The sequence below is a fragment of the Pinus tabuliformis genome, chromosome X (assembly GCF_031772625.1).
Source record: "Pinus tabuliformis cultivar Carrire ecotype Pingquan chromosome X, CPIR1, whole genome shotgun sequence".
NCBI lineage: Eukaryota > Viridiplantae > Streptophyta > Pinopsida > Pinales > Pinaceae > Pinus > Pinus tabuliformis.
In genome coordinates this window covers 1,649,260,766-1,649,279,240 of record NC_142308.1, presented here as the reverse complement: position 1 = coordinate 1,649,279,240, position 18,475 = coordinate 1,649,260,766, and positions in this window count along the sequence as shown.

Genomic DNA, 18,475 nt, shown 5'->3' with positions numbered 1-18,475 from the left:
GCCAAACTTAACACATCAGAGGGTGGGTTAATGTCTATATGCCTTCAAACAGGTCAATACAGATCCAGAAGACCATAAATAACCAAACTAGGCACACAAGTAGAAAAAATAGAGTGATGAAAAGGAGATGTATTTCCCCAACGGAGTCACGAATTTGTGGTGTAGGAGTATCCTCTCTATGGACAGAGACGATCCCTCTAGCCCAAGAGAGTGGGTCTAGCCGCAAACAAGACAATCTAATGTAAATTTCCTTAGATTAGAATCAAATAAGAGGGCATACCTCTTATAACGCTAATCCACTTGATGGTGATCTTGCTTCCTTGCTCTAGCTTCCTTTCATTCCTTTTGTTCAAATACCTGAAACAAACATGCAAGAAACAATAGAAAATGTGATAGCATAAAATCAAATTCAATCTACTTAAAAGGTCAAGGAGTTATAAGTTATCAAATGTAATATTACACATGATATAGGAAATAAACCATTAGTTGTATTAAAATAAACTTCAAAGAGAAATACAACCGAAGCCTTGACGTTGGATATCTCCATTGTGGTATCCAAGTCCTGCTACACTCCTTTTCAACACTTGTTTCCTACTCCAGCTTGACATGAAATGGCTTCCAAGCTCTAACTCTCTCTCCTCATGCTTTAGCTACCAAAGACTAGTCTTTTTTCATCTAAGACTAATCTTCTTCTATCAAAAGCTAAAGATTTCAGAATTTTTGTTATCGAGAAATCTAGTGTCCACTCAGAGCTGCTAGTCCCACTAAGACTGGTAGCTATCTTATAAACAAACAAACTAAAACTACTTTTGCCTTCCTTTATGAGAAGTAGATAAGAGAGGAACAAAGGACACCAACCTCAGTCTTGCGCTTAGTTCCTTGCTTGGTTCCTCTCCCTTCTGACAGATCCTTGCCGCTTTGCCTTCGTCTACCCAGCTTCAAAGAGCACCTGTGGAGTCAAAGCAGCATAATACTATCGAAGAACAGAGATCTACAATCATAAACAATATAGGACCAGATATATATTGACCACACAAATGCATATATCATCAAACATACAAGAATGTGGAGGAAAACATGAATAGCTTTATTAACATCAAGAATAGCAAAGAGGATTACAACCAATTATTCTGACCTAGCGTCATCCTCCTAGCATGAAAGCCCTTCTTCACCTCATGAAAATCTTAGATCACCCAACACTATGATATTCCACCAAGAAACCAACAGCACTTCCTTACAAGATACAAAATTCCAGCCTCTGGATCTCTGGGATGAGGGATCCATATATAGATGATTGCAGGGGGGTGAGTTAGCTTCTGGGCTTTTGATTAGTGTCCTCTCTCTGATAGTTCTTGATTCCACCTAGAGATTGATGATCTCTTACTCATCCCTGGGCAAATTCAGAGAGGCAAGTGTCACAGGAGAAGTTTCTGGAAGATTCCATGACGATCCACCTTGCAAACAGTCTCTGCCATTTGTCTACTCTCGCCCATCACACCCTACAGAAGGCCTTTTTAGTATGCATTGCACCCGTTTTCACTGAGCAGGTGGGATGCATCGCACCCTCTGCACTGGGCAGTTTGTATGGTCCAGCTTTGACCAGTTCTGAGCAGTTTTCTGTGGAGAACTTCTAGGAGATGATGTAATCAGCTGACCTTGTTCCTTTAGGGTGTGAAGCAACACTTTTAGGGATTTAGGAGCCCTTGGTTTATGGACATGTATGATTGGGGTTGCAGTGCCCAAAAATGTCTATAACAGTTGCCCCCTAAAGCATGAGGTCGTTAATCTTTTGATGTCGGGTGAAATGCTTTATCATGAGGATCCGAAGTTTTTTCGAGCTGGAAGGTGACCTGTAATAAGATACAATACAATACATTATCTTCATAATATTTTTCATGATCTAGCTGAGGCAGGCATTCCCATGCTCATCTTTATAAATTCATTTTCATGTACATAAGGCAGACAACTGTCTGTGTGGCAGACTGATGATTTTGATAGAGTCATCATCCTTTGATTCAGATAATCATCTATGCAGCAATGATGTACATTTGATGTCTTTATTTTCCTGAATATATCGCAGCCCGGATGGATGAAACTAGATCCGAGGTCTTCAAACTCGTCCAATCTTCACTCGGAGTACAAGTTGATCCATGTGAAAGATGTTCTGGAGTCGAACATGGAAAGGCTTCGCTTGATTACCAGCCAATGATGTAAGCTGTTAACAGGCACGAGAGGAATCACTGATAATGATGATGACCCTCAAGGTACTACAGTACAATTCGCATGGTGTGAAAAGGGACTTGGCGTCGAACACCACGTAAAATCTTTCGGTTGAAGGCCATTGATGTAAACCTGTCGCCGGAAGTGTGAAACTTTCCATTAAGGCATGCAAGCTTCAAAGTACTGAAAGGGTTGTTCCTAAGTCGACTTCTTGGATAATGAGTTGATGTCGACAAGAAGCGACCCGTTGTAGGAGGGCCCTAATGAATCCCACATCTACGACACAGAACAAAGTAAATGATTTCGGAGATGAAAACGATCTAATGATACAGGGTTCAGGGTGGCGGTCATGAAAGAGTGGAGCGTGAATGTATTGCAATGGATGAGACACAGGCAAATTCTCTGAGCGACTTCTCTTGAACATACCGGTGACACTGACATGGATTGGTAGCGTTAAACCCAAATATGGATGGTGTGATGGACCAATGGTGATATGACCGGTGAACGGAATAACCCAACTCGACTCGGACGTGGAGTGAAAGTGTCATGTTCAAGAGCGACTTGCTACCAATAAAGTTTCTTCAAGTTTTCTTCGCAATTTTTCCCCAGTCATTGCTTACCAGTACCTCTTTATTTTGATCAAGCTTGAGGAGGATAACATATGCTTTTTCTATAATTTTCCCTTCGGGCAACCCCGTCGCTATGTTTTAACGAGCCTAGCGATAGTGAAACTCGTTCTTGTCTATATGGACAAGTTTGTCGCTATTTGGTTTTAATGAGTTTAATGACAGAGATAACTCGGTCCTTTTCAATTTTAGAGAGTCTGAAAGGGACGTAAAGGAGACTCCAATAATCCTTTTTCGTCATATAATCCCTTAAGTCCAAAAAAGTATAAAATAATATGAAAGGGATGAATTTTCGGTAATTTTAACGAGCCGAACAAAACAGGCACTCGATCTTTTTGTGTAATAATCCCTCAGGTCCAAAAAGATTAAAATCTAGAGGAGGGATAGCACTTCCAATAGCTTTAACGAGTTGGAGAGGCCAATTGCTCAGCAATCTTTTCATATTTTACGAGTCAGGTGAAAAGAGCTTAAAGGAGACTCATCTTTGGAGGAATGAGTGATAATTTCAGGTAGCAGATGATTCCAGGTAAGGTTTGGAATTTTCCAATCACGACAGTGTCACAAGGATGGCTAACAAGATCACTCGTCGCAGCTGTTCCTCAAAAGGGGTAAACAATCAAATGGAGGTGAATGATTGGCTAAAACAGAGTGGAGGTGATGGTAAGAACACGACCAGGGCTCAAAAGCTAATGATCATGCATTCACAATGGTTATTTACCAGGGATTGGTTCATTTTTTAATGGGCTTAAACTCTGGGGGAAACATTTGCTCATTGCTAAGGTTTAATTTTTAACGAGCTTGAACTTCGCATAAAAACTGCTCGCGCTAATGGTCATTGATTATTTGATTTCGCCGCTAACCACTTTGTTCCTTCAAAGGTTGTACTGCTTGTTCAATTACTTGATCAAACCAATTAGAAATGAACAATACATGTTTGAAAAATGAGTTAAAACACTAATATTTTACTCAAATTATGTGAAAAGTAATTTAAAAGTGGTTTTTACCCCTCATTTTACCATTTCATTTGAACTTTGGTTTGTTGGAGCTCTGGAGGTGCTTTTCCCCCTTGATTTTCACTAGCTGATTCTGGGAGATTCTGTGGACAATTCTTGGTGCCGTCTAGACCAGGTAGGAGCTAAACCTGAGCTCTTCAGTTGCATTCCTTCCTTTTTGAATTCTGAGCATGTTTCCCTATTTTTCTGAGCCCTTGGGGTTTGAAAATTTCGCCCCGACTCCATCACACCCTTTCTATATCGAAAGGTGCGATGCATACTGGCTTGGCCATTGGCCAGTGAGTATGCATCTCACCCAGTACACTGCTGGGGTGCGATGGGCGCGAGAAGGGAAACTTTTGCACTGTTTTCTCATGGAATTTTTGCCTGTTTTTTGCCAAATCAGGACCCTGACTCTTCTCTTGCTTGTTTTGCAGAGATTCATCAGAGCAAAATGGTTGTTACATGGCGAGAACGCGAGCATGAAGAAGAGGACATGGTTGCTTTACATGATCTGGTTACGGTAACTGCACTGCGGAACTGTGGCTTGTTCAAGTTTTTCCGCATCTCTAGCATGAGGCAACAAATCAACTTGTTGCAATATCTTCTCGATGCATGGGATCCTACCGACTAGGTGTTTCAGATCAGAGGAAAATCTATCCCCTTGACTGTCGTGGACATCTATTTTTTGATCGGTTTATCGAGGCGTGGTGCCCCTCTTTCATTATCAGGTTCCGCCCATGGGGGTGAATCCGTGAGAGATTATATTCGTCGGTATTGCAGAGAGGGATCTCAACCGAGTAGGGATGGCAAGATCAACATCCGAGATGTCACTGACCAGTCCTTGAGGACCATTTTGTTCACTTTTTCTAGACTGGCAGGTAGTGAGGCTCTTTACGTGGCTAATAGGTCCTATATGCAGTACGCCTTGGAATGCCTTGAACCAAAGGTGTTCAATAGGTGTGATGCAGTACAACCTACGATCAAAGAACAACCGACCAAGGTAAAAATCGTAAAATCCAAGAACTTCGGCTATGGCTCTATTTTGACCGCTTTCGCCTTGGAAAAGATCCCACTGATGCAGCCGCAGTACATTTCACTTGGCTTACCTCCACCGACTGAGCCACGGATGCAGAGATGGGTTGAACTTATGGCCTGACATGCTGGTTAGTCCTAGGTTTCCTTTTATGATACCTTCTTTGAGTGGTTCAACCATCAGGAGATGGTTTTTTCCGAGTATCCATATGCTGGTATGGATTTCTGGGTGAGCTAGATTTGGTGTTGCCGGCTGGTGAGCAGTGGGGTGCTATCGATAAATTCTCTGACCATATCTCCATTTATCGTTTCTTTTTATAATGTTCTTGTGCTTTCTTCTATCAGGACTAATCAAAACTCATGTGCCCATGTAGATATTGGACCAGTTTGGCCAACAGTACATCTGAGAGCACCAGTTGCCGTTCCAGCAAGAGAGGCTATGGGGAGGGCTATCCTTTGTGACCTTGATGTGGCCGAGACTCTTTCAGCATTACAGGATCAGGTCGAGGGTCTCACTCTTGGTATTTCGGACGTGAGGACCGACGAGCTGCCTCTGAGGTTATAGCGACATACTACTGGCATGCCGAGTCGATGGACTAGGCTTTTACGCATGATTGCACAGGCGGTGACTTATTATCACCAGCATCATTAAACTAGGGTGCCCCCTAGCATTTTGAGTTTTGGGTCATTTGATTGATTTTGTCTTGGTTACAGAACATTATGTATAAACCATAAACAGTTATATATGTATTTTTTATTTTCAGAGCTTTGTTTTGGTTAAGTTATGTGATCTTGATGCAAATATTGATGAGATGCTTCTTTTATAAATGTTGCAAATGTCTATCTAACACATAATTTGCCAATGAGTATTTTAATGTATTTAAGTTTCTGGAAATATGCTAATATTGAATAGAATCAAACTGCCTTTCCAAAATCTTGACCCTTAGGAACATGTGATAGATAGTTGGATTCCATACAGAGTAGATACGAGTGAGCTGTAGGATGACGAGTTGTGAGTCTAGCCTGACGATGAGTCGTCATATGCCACGCGTAATTGCATCAGAGAGGAGCTCTATCAACATGCTGTATTCAGCAATATTGTTCGTTGACCGATCAATACATACCCCTCTGAAACTCACTAACTCGCCGTTTGGATCGAAGATGCCCCAGGTCGCAGAAGATAGGTTCCGTGAACTACGACTCGCTCCATCGACATATCCAAAAAATGATTCCAATAGGTCTGACATCTGCAACAAACATAAAAGTGGATCACTTAACCAAAACAATTACCGTTAGCAAAAACAAAAACGTAACAAAAGCATAGGGGTTACTATCTTGAGTCAAGCATAGTAACGCTTAAGGTACAACCCGTTGCGGGGTTGCGCCAGTGGAATCCCATCAGAATCCACTAACTCGTAGGCTCCTTTTGCTAACACGCGCTTAAAAATATAGGGGCACATCCATAAAGACTTGAATTTGCCTGCTCCCAATTTATCGGACTCTTGGTGGCAAAGTAAGACCAGGTCACCTTTTGAGAAGACACGGGGTTTGACATTCTTGTCGAACTGCGCCTTGACTCATTTCTTATGGGCTTTGTTAGCCAAAGTGGCATCACGACGGGTTTCATCCAATTGGATTAGTTCCAAGAAACGAGCCTCCTCTTCTGAAGTTCCGGGGAGAAGGTCGACCGCGAGTTTGAGGGACGAGATTTCACACTGAACCGGTAAGATTGCTTCCAGGCCATACACCAGTTGAAAGGGTGTAAACCTAGTTGCATTCCTCACTGATGTCTGGTATGCCCACAAGGCTGAGTACAGGATCAGGTGCCAACTCCTTTTATGGACTCCAATCATCCTTTGCAGCATCCGCTTCAGGACCTTGTTGATTGCCTCAACTTGTCCGTTGGCCTGCAGATAATATGGAGTAGAGATGTCGTGGGATAGCCCTAATTTTGCAGCCAATTCAACCATCATGTGATTGTGAAAATGCGATCCATGATCTGTGACTATGGCCTGTGGAACGCTGAATCTGGAGACTACATGATTGAAAAAGAAGAGGGCAGCCATTTCGTCATTGTTGTTTAATGTAGGCATCGCCTCGACCCATTTGGTAAAATAGTCTACTGCGACTATGATACACCCATGCCCCCCAGCCGAGGTGGGTTTACATGTCATGAAATCTATGCCCCATTTTTCAAATGGCCCAACAACAACTACTGGTTGCAGAGGTGCGGGTGGTATTCTGGTTTTTCGATCAAAGATTTGACATGCATGGAAACTTCTGATTGCGGTTATGCAATCTTTGAACATTGTTGGCCAGAAGTATCCTACTCGTAAAATATTTTGACTGTAGCGTAACCAGATTGATGCCCCCCACACGCGCCTGAATGGCAATCATTCAGGACTTTTCTGGCCTCCTCGTGGGTGAGGCACTTCCTCAGAACTGTATCGACACCATGACGGTAAAGTGTATCACCGACGATCATGTAGTCTTTTGCTTGGTATTGAATTCATCATTGTTCCGAGTGGGAGGTATTAGACCTATATGTTTGGGTTTGGAGATAGATGATTATGTCTCCATACCACGGATTGCTTGAAGATATTAGAAACAAAGATTCATCCATGATCGCTTCTTTTGATGTTACATCGTTGGACGATGATGGGAGATCGCATAGTAACTCCGCGAAAACCAGGGATTTCTTCGATTTGGATTTTATAAATTCCAGATCAAACTATTTTATAATTTCTATCCATTTTGAATATTTGCCCCCCAGCAACTGTCGTGACAATATATAAGTCATGGGGTTGCAATTTGACAAAATGGTAGTTTTTCGAAAGAGGACATAGTGTCGAAATCTCTGTATCGCTTGAACAACTGTGAGAGCTAGCTTTTCAACGTAGGAGTACTTGCTTTCTGTATCATTTAAGTTTCTACTCAAATAATATATAGGATGTTCAATTCCATTGTCTTCTTGAACTAAAACCATTGCGATGGTCGTATCTGCTGCAGCCAGATACAGGTTAAAGTCTTTTTGATAATCAGGAGCGTACATTAATGATGCTTTTATTAGAGATTGCTTTAAAGCATCAAAGGAAGCTTGCGTGACCTGATCCCAGACGAAGGGTACTTCTTTTTTCAATAGACAAGTATAACCCTTAGCAAGTTCAGCGTAATTTGGAATGAACCTCCTCAGAAAGTTTGCTTTCCCTTGGAGTTTCTGAATCTAAAGCAAATTTGAAGGTGGAGGCAAATCAATGATTGCCTGAACCTTACATGGGTCGAGACGAATCCCATCCTTTGAGACCACAAAGCCAAGTAAATGACCAGAACTGACACAGAACACACATTTGTGTGGATTGAGTCGTATCTTGTAGTGTCGACAACGTAGAAATATCGCTCTCAAATGCTGCGGATGATTGGTCCGCTTTCACAAATGAGCCAAAAGATCGTCGAGATATGGTTGAACGATGTTTTTGATGTCATGGAAGGCATAATTCATTGCCCTCTGAAATGTTTCCCCTACGTTCTTTAAACCAAAGGGTAGCTTGCGATATGCAAATGTGCCCCACGGACAAATAAATGCAGTCTTTGACTGGTCCTGTGGGCGGATATTTATTTGATTGTACCCGAAAAATCCATCCATAAATGAAAAGATTTCACATCTGGCACATTCATCAATTATTTGGTCAATGAAGGGTGTAGGGTAGTTGTCTTTCGGACAAGCTTGATTTACATCCCTATAATCGACGCACACTCTAATCGTTCCTTGTTTTTTCATTACAGGAACAATATTTGATACCCAATTGGTTAGGGGAACTGGGTAAATAAAACCAACATGGAGAAGATTTTCAACTTCTGCCTTGATGGCAGCTGCTTTCTTAGGGTGCACCTGCCATAGCCATTGTCGTACCGGTTTGACATTTGGATAAATCTTAATTTCGTGTTCAACTATGCTCAAGTCAATGCCTGGCATTTCATCATACGACCAAGCAAATACATCTCTGAATTCGAGAAAAAGAGCGTGATATATTTCCAGTTCTGAAGGAGAACATGATTTGCCGACATGAATATTCTCTAAAACATTTGTTTTGGTCGAGATATTTATGGCGATAGTCTCTTCAATATTGGACAAGTTTCGCTCGGAATCCACCGTGTTTACAGTATTTGATAGAAAATCAAAAACTGATGGATGATGAAGGTCAGTATGAGTATCTTCCTTGTAATCCAGAAGATGGGAATGATGGTGGTAATCTTCCCATGGTTCCCTGTCAATCATCATTGACTAAACAATTCCTTTGTCTGTATAATGTGCTTGCGACCAAGGATCTGAAGGGGTACCATATTCCTTAGACCTATCTATCCAAACACTTGATGAGCGTTGATTTGGGTTCACCTCCCATGTCAAAAACATTGATTGCTACAATATTTCTATTTGGCTTGGAGGCAATACCTGCAGATGATCCATGTTAATATCGTTTTCAGAGATCTTTTGAATAGAAGATATCATATTGCAGGTTCCCACCGTTGCCACTTCCGCCAGATTGATTGGAGGCGGTAGGGCAAAAGTCCCCATTAATATAGGGTCTTTTAGTAGGCCTACTCTGATATTTTGAAGTGAATGATGGCTTCCATGGATCATCAGAATGCTTCTCATAACTTGTGAACTATTGGAGAGAAATGTTTGTTGGTCAGCGATTGTAATTCCTCCTTGAAAGGGAAATGCAATTTTCCTGAAGTAGGTCGACACAACTGCTGCCATACCATATATCCAGGGCCTTCCTAGTAGGATGCTGTAATCGAGGTTTCCTTCGATCACCTCAACATCAATTTCTATCGTTTTGGCCCCCAGTTCGACTTGCACGTTACTTAAAATCCCATATGGGGTGTATGTTCGTCCATAAAATGCTTTTAATGTCGTCGAATATCGTGACAAGGGTGGAGATCCTAAAGTTTTCTAGCAACTCATCGACATAATACATGTAGATGCCCCCTCATCAATAATTGTGCAATGAACAGTTTTGTTGAGGGCTTTCACTTGAATCAGGAAAGCTAGTTAAGCTGGTAACTGAGGGTCATATCCTTTGTGATTAAAGGACACAAGATTGGAATCCGTTGGGTCAATCCCACCTATCGCTGATAATAAAGCCTGCTTTTGAGAGGGGCAATTTTGCAGTACCTCAAGTGTCGACATAGTGGATGGCGATTGGGCCAGATCCTCCACTATATTATAATGTTGTGCTGCTCTGGCACGAGGATTAAATGTCGATTTGTGTACTACTCCCTTTGGCGGCTTTATCATTAGTTCAGGAATGATGGGTGGCACAACTTCGGTCGAAGTTGTTGTCAAACTACTAGGTTGATCATTAGCCTTGTTGTCTGACAGCTGTGGATTCCCATAATCTTTATTCCTTGTTGATATCAAAGCATCATTTTGCTGCTTCGAAATTGACAACATTAGCACTTGGGATGGGGAAGAATTGTCACTAGCAACCAGATTTGTTCCTGGATTTGGAAATGGATCAGTCAATACCGCCGAGGCTTTTGAATTCTTGAAGAATTTTCTAAGCTCAACTTTATATGGACACTCTCTTGTCCAATGATCCTCATCACATATAAGGCATGGACGATTTGGTTTCCTATCTCCAGAAGGGTTTGCAGAAGATTTTTCAAGGGACGACTCCTCTTGTTTCTTCTTCTTCCCTTTCTTTTTCTTCTTGCCTCCTCGTTGCTTGGTTTCTTTGCCTTTGTCAGTCGATATGGCATTTACTTCCGAGGCGAGAAGTTCTTCATTGCATTTTGACCTAAAACCGTACGGGCCTTTTTCGACTTAGTCTTTACGGTTTTCGTGCTGGTCATTCCTATCGCCGTCCCTGGCATGAGAGTCTTTGTTTGATTTAGAGAGGGAGGAATGGAAAATTCGGATCTAGGAGCATCAGGGATTTTATCGTAGAGCATGCCATACTGAGTATAGATCAAATCTAAATATTGTGGGCGAGCAATGACTTGCTCTTCAGTGACAACTCCTCCCTTTGCCACATCTTCTATAATAGAAGGTAATAGTGACTTAATAAACCATTCAGCCAACAGCTAATCAGGAACATATGTTTTTACCATTCTATGACGACGTCGCCACTCATGAATATGATTAGATATGTGAGTGGTTGTCGTTTGCTTGAAATTGGTAAAGAAGCTCTGTTCCCATTTCGTACCTTATGGGTAACTGAAAATGGGTTAAAAAGGTTATGGCTAGGGCGCTGAAGTTATCGAACGAAGCTCTAGGCAATTCGATATACCATTTTGCTGCCGGACTAGTTAACATTCACTGAAAAAGGTGAAGCCTGATCGAATCATCATTTAGAGTGTTAGATGAACACCACAGGTGAAAGGTCATCACATGATTCGACGGGTCTTCACCCGGATTTCCATTAAATTTAGGAATATCTGATGGAAGTTTATGAGGAATCGTTGGCCACCAAGGGGCGTAAGCGATTGGATCATTTGTTAGCCGATTTAGATCTGGTAACTCTAAAGTTGCCACAAAGGGCAACTGTTGATTCAAGTTCGGCAAAGCATACCCAGGATAAGATGGGATTGCCTGAGCAGTGGGTCTTTGCATACTAGCATAGTGCATTTGATGCTGATAACTTTGGTAAGGTTGATGGGCATAACCATTATGAAATGGTTGATGTTGACCATTTTGAATATACGGTTGCCCATTACTTGTAAAGATTTGGTGCTCAGATCCTTGGTAAACTTATTGGAATTGCGGTTGTTGATATTGCACCAGCCATGGTTGTGAGACCATGTACTGTTGTCCAATACTGGCTGTTTGACCAAGATGAGGGGTAATGGTACCCGTTTGAGCCTGGGTCACTCCAGTTAAGGAGCCACTAATCGATGATTGTGGTGGCGTCGTAGAGACAAGGAGCTGTTGGATTGCGACCTGAGAGACTTGAGGTTGGCATACAACAGGTAATGCTTGTACTTGCGACACCATCACAATAGCCGATGTAGTGGGGATATTTGACATAGGCAGAATTTGTTGCATTGAGTATACAACTCTTGGTTGTTGAGGCAGTATTGGCATCCAACCACTGGATGTAATTCCAGCATAACCTGAATTCTTTTGCGAACTCTCATATGTTTGACCTCCTAGAGGAGACAATGAAAGGGCATAATGCCCCCCATACGGCGGTAATCTAGTGCTTAAGGGAATGATTTTCCTTTGAGGACCAGATTGCCCAAATTGACATTGCGAAGGATCAATTTGCTGAGACTCAACATAAGAGATTCCAGGTATTATTCCGGATGAACAAACAAGAACAGACCATACTGTCAAAATAGCCCCTAGATGGATCCCATCCAGTGATTGAGAGCTAGTTGCGACAGATGGTACGCCGACGAACATTGTTGGAGTGGCAGCAGGAAGTTCTGCCGCTGCTGTGTCAGATGACACAGTCCTAGATGTCGACGGTTGTTCAAGCATATATGGTCTATCCAAAAGATTTCCTAGCGATTCTACAAGAACTTCTGATAACGGTAGACTAATTTCTGACGAAGAAGGATATAGGGCGATCCCAACTCCAAAATGCGATGGAGCACTAGATGGCGGATCCTCCACAATCTATTCTATAGCAATCAATCCAGGTGGAAGAGGTAGATCGTCAAGTCTGTAAAATATTTCCGGTGCCGAAGAAGGTATAGATTTTGCAGTAACAGATGTTTGGGGAATAACACCTTCCAAATAAGCTGTAGATGGAGCTGGTTCAGGTATAGAAGTGTTTACCCTCACACTAGGATCAGTTGTACTATCCTCTAGTGGCTGCAGAACTTCTTCTGCAGAGGAGGGGATACCAGAAATGTTTGGAGTAACTGGAGTCTCTGAGGGTGTCAGAACACTTGTTCCAACTAGACCAGGGGACTTTGAGCCAGTCAAATGAGTTCGATTTGTCTGGAATAGTTTTGATTCTGGAAACAAGGACTGTTGACTTGTAAGTATCTGCGAACGACGGGGTTTCAGTTGACTTTCTTCCACGATTGCCGATTACTCGATCAACTAAAAATAAAGGGGAAATTTTTTTCGAATTAAATGAATTTTAGAAACTTTGACACAACTTGTTTTTTCAATTTTTAAGAGTCGAGAAAAAACAAAATATGACTCTAGTCGCCTTCGAATTTTAATGAGCCTGAAGTGACAAGTGCTTAGATGGACCTTTTCCTTTAAGGAGTCTGAAAAGGAATGAAAGAGACTACTCTAGAAATCTAGACAGAGGGATTACCAAACCAATCACAAAACTACAGAATACTTTTTATGTTACGGTAGTCAATCTTCCTGAATGCTGGGTTCAGTGCATTGCGATCGATAGGGCGGCAGACACGGCTTCCTATGGATAAAGGATATAGCCTATTGTGGTCTCCCAATATATACTCGATGGTACGTGGGAGCACAAGTCTGTACTGGCACTTGTCGTCTCAAAGAGGAGGAATCACCCAACCAACAATGAAAGCGATAGTTACCAGGCTTTACGATGCCAGAATACGTCTCTAGCCTAGACTTCTAAATGTTGTGCGTTAGGTTCCAAAGCGTTTTTAGGTTAATTAAATTTATTTTATAGTTGATCTTTCTTAAGAAATTTTCCTTTCAGGTTCATCGTGTGATGTAGATATACAATTCCTAAAATGCAATCTAAGATGATAAACAATCGTTTAATCTTATTTTTGCAATGAAAATCTTAGCTACTAAAGAAGGAGAGATGATATTCTTTCAACACAGAGCAGAGAGCACACATTAGATGCACTATCCTAAATCAAACCAACACGTAGTCTAAATGAAAATGCACATGCATGCATTTGTTTTTAGCTTTCTTAATGTGTGAATGAAAAGAAGAGTGCTAAGTACAAATCTGAATTATCTTTTCAAAGCGACAGTACTAACAAATTTCTCTTCAAAAATGAAAGGAAGATAATGACGACACTTTGCTATTTTGAATTGAAAACTACTTTTGCTTTCCTTTATGAGAAGTAGATAAGAGGGGAACAAAGGACACCATCCTTAGTCTTGCGCTTAGTTCCTTGCTTGGTTCCTCTCCCTTCTGACAGATCCTTGCCGCTTTGCCTTCGTCAACCCAACTTCAAAGAGAACTTGTGGAATCAAAGCAGCATAATACTATCGAAGAACAGAGATCTACAATAATAAACAATATACGACCAGATATATATTGAACACACAAATGCATATATCATCAAACATACAAGAATGTGGAGGAAAACTTGAATAGCTTTATTAACATCAAGAATAGCAAAGAGGATTACATCTAATTTTTCTGACCCAGCGTCATCCTCCCAGCATGAAAGCCCTTCTTCACCTCATGAAAATCTTAGATCACCCAACACTATGATATTCCACCAAGAAACCAGCAACACTTCCTTACAAGATACAAAATTCCAGCCTCTGGATCTCTTGGATGATGGATCCATATATAGATGATTGCAGGGGGTGAGTTAGCTTTTGGGCTTTTGATTAGTGTCCTCTCTCTGATAGTTCTTGATTCCACTTGGAAATTGATGATCTCTTACTCATCCCTGGGCGAATTCAGAGAGGCAAGTGTCACAGGAGAATTTTCTAGAAGATTCCATGACGATCCACCTTGCAAACTGTCTCTGCCATTTGTCTACTCACGCCCATCGCACCCTACAAAAGGCCTTTTCAGTATGCATTGCACCCTTTTTCACTGAGCAGGTGGGATGCATCGCACCCTCTACACTGGGCAGTCTGTATGGTCTAGCTTTGACCAGTTTTGAGCAGTTTTCTATGGAGAACTTCTAGGAGATGATGTAATCAGCTGACCTTGTTCCTTTAGGGTGTGAAGCAACACTTTTAGGAACTTAGGAGCCCTTGGTTTATGGACATAATGCTTTATCATGAGGATCCGAAGTTTTTTCGAGCTGGAAGGTGACCTATAATAAGATACAATACAATACATTATCTTCATAATATTTTTCATGATCTAGCTGAGGCGGGCATTCCCATGCTCAGCTTTATAAATTCATTTTCATGTACATAAGGCAGACAACCGTTTGTGTGGCAGACTGATGATTCTGATAGCGTCATCATCCTTTGATTTGGATGATCATCTGTGCAGCAATGACGTACATTTGATGTCTTTATTTTCCTGAATATATCGCAGCCCGAATGGATGAAACTAGATCCGGGGTCTTCAAACTCATCCAATCTTCACTCGGAGTACAAGTCGATCCATGTGAAAGATGTTTTGGAGTCGAACATGGAAAGACTTTGCCTGATTAGCAGCCAATGATGTAAGCTGTTAATAGGTGTGAGAGGAATCACCGATAATGATGATGACCCTCAAGGTACTACAGTACAATTTGTGTGGTGTGAAAATTGAGTTGGTGTCGAACACCACGCAAAATCTTTCGGTCGAAGGCCATTGATGTAAACCTGTAGCCGGAAGTGAGAAACTTGCCATTGAGGCATGCAAGCTTCAAAGTACTAAAAGGGTTGTTCCTAAGTCGACTTCTTGGATAATGAGCTGATGTCGATAAGAAGCGACCCGTTGTAGGAGGGCCTTAATGAATCCCACATCTACGACACAGAACGGAGTAAATGATTTCGGAGATGAAAACGATCTGATGATACAGGGTTCAAGGTGGTGGTCATGAAAGAATGGAGCGTGAATGTACTACAGTGGATGAGACACAGGTGAATTATCTGAGCGGCTTCTCTTGAACATACCGGCGACACTGACATGGATTGGTAGCGTTAACCCCAAATATGGATGGTGCGATGTGTTATCACCCTAAAATTTGTCTCTAAGCTTTAGAAAGTTGCCTTGTTTTTAGTCATAGTATTATAAGTTTTCAGTCATCTCATCACAATTAGTGTCATTCTCATTTACAAACCCTTCTTCTGGTCATGGTGTTAAAGGGTCTCTAGGTCATTTCATGCTTTAAGGGTTAGGTCATAAGGTTAGAAGTCTTTTAAGGTCATATCTCTTTTCCAAATAAAGTTTCACAGCTTCATTCCATGTTCTAGAAGCCTTACCAAGTGTTTAGAAGTCATATCTCACATCATTTTGGAGAAATTTTGAAACTAGCTACGAAATCACTGAACTAGGAGTTTTCGTAGCACGCTACGAAATCCCTGAAAAAGCTTGTTTCAACATAAAAAAACTCTGCTTTCTGCGTTTACTAGTCAACTTCAAGAAGGGGTCCTGAGAAGCTGAGAACTAAATTTTGAAAATTGAAAGAGTCTTTTCTTCCTAACATACCAAACTACAAAAACCTCTTTCAGTTTCTTCAAATTCATTCTGAGGTGGGAGGAATTTATGGTTAAACTTGCACTACGAAACTACTGAAAGTCAAGCTTGGTCTTCTGGTTTTAGCAGTCTTTTTCAAGATCAGTTTATGGTCACATGAAAAGGTATTTTGGAATTATGAAGGAGGTTTCTCTTCATAAACTCTCCATATAAAATAAACTATCTCACTTTCTTTATAAGTGTTTTTAGTTGGGAGATAATAAGCCTTCTTTGAAACCCAAAATTCAGAGAACGGATTTTTCCTGTTTGACACGTGTTTTTCAAGGATAGATTTTGGACAGCTGGAGAAGTTTTTTAAAAAAAAAAGAGAGGTTTTTGTTCTAGACAGCATGGAATACAAAAACCTCCTTCAGTTTCGAAAAATGTGTCATGGATGAGGAGATAAAGGCTCTGTCCCACGTGCCATTTTCAGGGATCCTAAACCTAAAAACAGGGAAACATGTACCCTAATTTCTAGGTATAAAATGAAATCCATTTACTCGTCCGTCCTTCCTTCTTCGACAATACATGTCCTGGGAGGTATCCCCCTTGCTTACATGTACTGGACGATCGACTGGGTGACGGTGGACTGGGTAAAGCGTATTGGGAATACAGATGAAACGGAATGGGAGAATGCGAATTGAACTGACATGGGAGGCTTCATCAAATTCGACTTCTTGAGGTTGCAAGTTGTCAAAAATTCTTTAAATGCTTAGATAAGGTTATTTTAATCATGATAAGGAGTTACACCCCTAGTTGTATTAGGTCTCTAGGATTGCTAGTTAGGTGTCATTTGCATTTAATAGTTAGTTTTAAGTATCAATAGGTGTCATAGTAGGATGAATTCGAATTCCCCTCATGCTGGAGGAGGAATCTCAGTTATGTAAAGGGCTCTATATATAGTAGAAGAGTTGATGTACAAAGGGTTGGAAATTTTCAGAGAAAGACTCATATTGTGCCATTGTAGAAGATTATGTTTTTATGAATGCAGGCTTTGGCTTTACTTCTCAGGATTCAGAAGGAGTTCAATGGTGGCTTGTTTATGTTTGTCCTTATTTCCTTATGTGTAGTCGTATGAATGTATGATACTTAGAACTCATTGACATACTCTAACTTCCTTCATACATTCATGGAATGTGTTTTCCTACATGTCTCTATATGTTAACTGATATATTGAACTTTGATGCCCTGACTTCCATGTTTAGCTGATGCTGCTATCATAGTAAGCTTTTCTGACTCCATAAGCCCAATGGATGTTTTTTGATTGTGTTTCAACCACTTACATTTCTTCATTTGTTCAATAGAGTTAGCCATCTAATCCATTATCAATATCATTAATCATTTGAGAGAGCCCTCTTAGGTTGAGGAGGCTAAGCCTCAGCCAAAAGTAGGTTTGAAATAATTACTCAAAGTCTTCCTTATCAGTAGCCTATTAGGGTTGTATTTTTGTGATAACATGATGGACCAATGGTGATATGACCGGTGAATGGAATAACCCAACCCGACTCGGACGTGGAGTGAAAGTGTCATGTTCAAGAGCGACTTGCTACCAATAAAGTTTCTTCAAGTTTTCTTCCCAATTCCACTTGCATATTTGCAACATATTCCAACTTGAACATTAAATACAAAAAGAGCAACACCAATCATGTTGTAGACTATCTCAGTGGGCCCCCAGTTGCAACACTGACTACTATTCTCAACTCTTATGGTCATGAGACCTCTGCATGGTCACAACTATATAAAAATAAGCCAGAGTTCGTATCCACATACCAGATGCTAGTAGATGGAAAGAAAGTTCCTGATTTCCACCTTGAGGATGCATTATTATTCTACCTGGTCCACCTTTGTGTTCCTTTAAGCGAGCGTGCCAAGCTAATTTAGGAGGCGCACTATAGTCGGGTCACAGGACACTTTAGTGTCGAAGAAACCTATGGTTGTACTACAAAAGTACTTTTATTGGCCCAAACACTGAATGGATGTTGGGAAATATATAAGATCCTTCACTACTTGTGCCATCATCAAGCCAACCATCAAGAAATAAGGCTTGTACACTCCTCTGCCTACTCCCAGCCAGCCATGGGAATCCATCTCCATGGACTATATGTTTATCCTCCCTTCTACCAAGCATGGTAATGACTATGTATTTGTGGTCATGGACATATTTTCTAAGATGGCTATATTGGCGACCTACAAGAAGAGTATCACTGCAGAGGACACTACCAAACTCTTCTTTGAACGAGTATGGGTACATTTTGGGATCCCACAAACCATTATATCAGATCGGGAT